The sequence below is a fragment of the Octopus bimaculoides genome, chromosome 10 (assembly GCF_046866305.1).
Source record: "Octopus bimaculoides isolate indiv1 chromosome 10, ASM4686630v1, whole genome shotgun sequence".
Classification (NCBI taxonomy): Eukaryota; Metazoa; Mollusca; class Cephalopoda; order Octopoda; family Octopodidae; genus Octopus; species Octopus bimaculoides.
In genome coordinates, this window is record NC_142937.1 from 67475012 (window position 1) to 67480011 (window position 5000).

General features: G+C 34.9%; 1 protein-coding gene across 3 annotated transcripts in view; it reads left to right on the forward strand.

Annotated features, from left to right (window-relative positions):
- The window catches only part of LOC106883815 (uncharacterized), a 1126149-nt gene that overhangs the window by 462307 nt on the left and 658842 nt on the right, over window positions 1-5000 (forward strand). The gene's annotated exons all lie outside the window — the stretch shown is intronic.

Here is a 5000-nt window from a genome sequence, read left to right on the forward strand (position 1 = left end):
AATTGAAGTTAGTGCAAGGAAGCGAATGAATTGTAAGGAAAGAATGGAGATAATATATTTCGTGATAATGCTTGTACTGTTCTATAGCTGTACCATCATAAATTGAATGACAAGGGAGGTTCTAAGATTGGATGCCAAACACTGGAAAACTAATCATAATATAGAGAGTGCATCACATAAAGTTAGGTGTCTATTGGTTTTATATATAAAAAGAGAATTTGGAATGAGATGATTAGCACAGATAGAATTGAAATACAAATCAGCAACAATTGGATTGTGAAAGTATATCTGAATGATAATGAAAATGAACGCTGCTTGAAATATTAGATAACAGTTGAAAGAGAAGTCGTTCGTTTCCTTCCATCTATAAAGAGGTAATACGATTTGCAGTTTAAGTCAAAATAGAAATGCTATAGAAAGAAAAAATAAAACAACGCCAGTAAGTTTAATTTCGTATGAGAGTAAGCTAAGATGCAAATATGATGTCACTAAGAACGGGGAAAGAGATCGGGAAATACTTAGGGGAAGTGACAATGTAAAGTTGATGATTATGGGATATGAATGGTCAAATGAATAGCTATATGGCGGAGAATGGGGGCGGCTTTTTGGGTGTAGACGATCTGGTACGGTTGATTACACATTCAACATGTTTTAATGATAGTACATTTATGGCACTGGAGACAAACACAAACACGAACGCAGCTAAAATACACACTAACAGATAGAAGGAGTAAGAGAGGAACAGGGAGAGAAAGGAGAGAAAGAAGGAGAGAGATCGAAGGAGAAAAAGGAGAACGAGAGAGAGAGATATTAAAATTTAATAACTAAACACGACTAACATAAACACTTACCATCTCCTCACACACATAATGAGAAATATGCTCACACATATAAACAAAAAGAGTGGGGGCGAAGAGAAAACTGAAGGAAAATTAAAGCGAGTGGAACACTGAAACATCTGATGTCAAATAAGTCAGCTTTGAATTAGCGCCGCTAATCAGGCGGCTCCAAAACGGCTTTGCCTAAACGTCTCATACATGCTATATGGAACATTGTCAAACATATATTGTCATACTCATTGAAGATGGGAAAAGTGTCACTTAAAGTTGCTTAATCGTTTGATGGTAGACTGAAGGAAAAAAAAAAAAAACGTTAGAAAATGAAAACAAACTCTGAATTAAATTTCGAACGGCAAAAATTTGGTAGTGATGTAAAATGACCAGTTGGGATATCATATTTAGAATCAGTAGCAAATGCTTGTTGCTGGAAGATATTGGTAGTCAGAGTGAATTTATGAACTAATTAAACAGAAACTCACAATACTAGAGAAAACTGAACTGAGGACATTCACAGATACAACAAGACAGTCGAACATTTTCGCTTGGAAATATCAAGATATAAAAAGAACAACTCATTATTCTAAGATACTTATTAAAAATTTAAAAAATGGAGCAGCATTTGAAATAGACTGCAAACACCGACGGGGAATTCTTGGCTAATTGACATGGTGCAGTCATAAAAGACCGTAGAACGAAAAATTTCATCATGACTGTAATATGTGATGTCTCATGGGCATGGACATATCAACCAAGAAAACACAAAGTAACAAAGAAAAAAAAAAGAACAACATTTATAACATATAGAAGATATCATAACAGTATCTACTATGATAGGAGTTATGACAGTGATATAATAGGAAATGCCTTAAATCTAAGCACGTCACCAAGTAACCCTTATACTTTCAATTTTGCAGAAAATAATACCCCCTAAGATGAAACTCATCATTAGGAAAACTTTAATAGGAGAATAAAAGTATGATATTAAACATGATTGACTTGTAATCGAAGAAATATATATATATATAAGCAATGTTAAATCTCTATATATATAATGATGATAATTTCAACGATATATCTGAAATATTAAAGTTGTCTACAAAACCATTTTGTGATGATACAAAGAGGAAGAGAGAGAATATATCGCACCTCTTTCCTCTTTTTATTAAATTCTCTGATACAGTTTCAGAGACTTTTTAATATTTTCTGGTTGAAGGCGGCGAGCTGGCAGAAGCGTTAGCGAGCCGGGTGAAGTGCTTAGCGGTATTTCGTGTGCCGTTACGTTCTGAGTTCCAATTTCGCCGAGGTCGACTTAACCTTTCATACTTTCGGGTTTGATAAATTAAATACTAGTAACTCACTGGGGGTCGATGTAATCGACTTAATCCCTTTGACTGTCCTTGTATGTCCCCTCTATGTTTAGCTCCTTGTGGGCAATAAAGAAATAAGAAACGTTACCTCGCCGAGCGAAATACTTTGCCTTTCATCGTTTCGGGGTCGATAAATTAAGTACCAGTTGCGTACTGAGGCCGATCTAATCGACTAGGCCCCTTCCCCAAAATTTTGGGCCTTGTACCTAGAGTAGAAAAGAATATTTTCTAGTTGTTTATCAATGACATTAAGGTAACCTTTAAATTGGATAGGTGAACATTTTGTGCTTGCTTTCAGAGATGTACTACAGCTTTGTTTTATGAACAAAATTCATACCAGAAATAGTAATCGTGATATTATTAATTATAATAACAATGATACTCTATAAAATTCTAAATCTCCAGCATGTGACAATGTTTCAGTAGAGTGGGAAACGTACCCGTCCAGATTGAGAAGTATATCAGAGACAATTGCTCAGATATAATCAAATAAAAAAGAATAGGAAGAAAATAAAAAAAAAAGAAAGGAAGCCTTGTTTTAGACTGATTGATGTATTGATCCGTTCGGTTTGAAATATTTTTCAAGAAAGAAGTCAAATTGCTGTCTCAGTAGACGCTTTTGGACGCTTTCTATATTAAATATACTAAAACATATTTAGATTTTTGTGAAGAGCTTCTCAAGTTCAATTGAAATCATGTGTTTTCCACATTTTCAATAAATAAATACGATTTGACGAATAAAGAAATATGCAGTCATATTTCAATTGTGAGAATATATAAATAGGTGAACGGCAATCTCAATAATATAACGGAATGTTTTGAAATGGGTAATTATTTAAAACAATTTTAAATCTCTTACAGATTGTTATCCAACAATGGATCAAATGCAGTTGTTAAAACGTTATCTTCAATATTCTTTCATGTATTTCGTACCTATTCATTATTGTAAGTCTTTACTCAACGTGGGGGAACTGAGCACATTTTATGGAGGACGATGTCTTATGTGGTGAAATAGATCTTTCAACTCGATGTCATGGCGTTGGCTCTCTTTCATATAATTAAATGGATTTTAAAAATGTATCAAGAAGCGAAGTGAAAAAAGAAAACTGAAAAACGTTTCGATGATGGAAAACACTGTCGCCTTGAAAAAAAACTGAATTAGTCATTACTTAAATCATTACTAAAAAACAATGAACTGTTCGTTGTTAGCTCTACATTGACAGGTCATGTGGGTATTACATAGTAGTGGGTCTGAAGAAACCATATTAATACGTACACATCATGTCCGTCAAACTGAATATCATAGTCGGCCCGATGGTCATCACGATAAGGCTCATTATCATACGGATCGCATTCATCATAACCAGATAGATTACCTTCATGAAAATTATTATCTATTTAATCCTTATCATTTCAATAGCCCTGTCAAAAATGAAACAAAGAGCCTCACTGGACGATTTGTAGTGAAGTTTCACGCAAGTCACATGATATGTCTTCTCTCGTTATTCTGGAACCTAGCAGTAAATGTTAGATCATATTGCCCTGATGACTCTTATAATACCGAATCAAACCCCGAGATGTTAGTGTAATGACAAAGTTCTCACTCAATTCTCCACCATATTCTTTATTTAATTAATTTTAACGAATTAAAATTTGTCACTCCCGCCTTTCCTAACTAAAATTAGACAGGAAGATAATGAGTTTTTCCCATCACACTTGGTGTGATTTTAAAGAATTAATATTACGTGCTACATGTGCAAGCTCCCGGTTTTCAGTAATATGGATAATGTCATGATTGTGTTTGCTCATGGATAACTCACACCTTCCTTATAACACATGCCAACTGGTGTGAGGCGACGTATGAATGAAGCGAAGAATCATATTAGCACACAGATACACTCACACACAAACATTATTTCCCTATTAAGAATTCTTTCTATTATAGTCCCATGGCCTGAACTTTTGGGGAAGGAAGCTAGTCGATTACGTAGACCCTAACTCTCAACCGGTACTTTTATTATCGACCCCAAATGGTTAAAAGGTAAAGTCGACCTTGGAGCAATTTGTACTCAGAACATAAGAACCGACGAAATCCTGCCTTATCACCCTATTAATAATTCCATAGTTCTGTATTGCTTATGGATAGCCCCACGCATTACAAGAACAAATTATTTGCAAACAAGATCATAACCGTCCCATCAACATACACACCACACCCCATCACGCACCACAATCACTCAGTTGATGTGCCTTCTGGTGACGTTTAACACCACCTGCTGACTGACAGCTTTTAAAAGACCAGGGACAGATATTATTCGAGTTTCTTCTATATCTTTGCCCTTGGAATCTGATTATGAAGGAACGTTTTTGTGAATGAGCATGTCTTTTCAGTCCAGATATTGTCTTACAAGTTTTGTGATATATAACACATGTCACTTCATATGATTCATGTATCCTGCTTTTGACAACAGAGAACGGTCACATATAATACATATCCAATGTTCACTGTTGATTACAGTTCCATTTGTTCCTTTTAGGCTTAGAGTGCTAAATCATCTATTCCTCCTAGGCGTTGCAACCAGTCTTAACAACGCTTCTCAACTTGTTTCGATCTAGAACATCATTTTTCCAATCACTATTGTTCATATCTAGTTTTTTCAGGTTTTGCTTCACACTTCAAGAGAACATATGATGAAGATTGCTATCCAAAACCTTGCAGCAATAAACTATAAAAACGTTTAATGTCTTTCCTGTCATAGGCCGCCTGTACTTCTTCAGACAAATTTCTTCACCA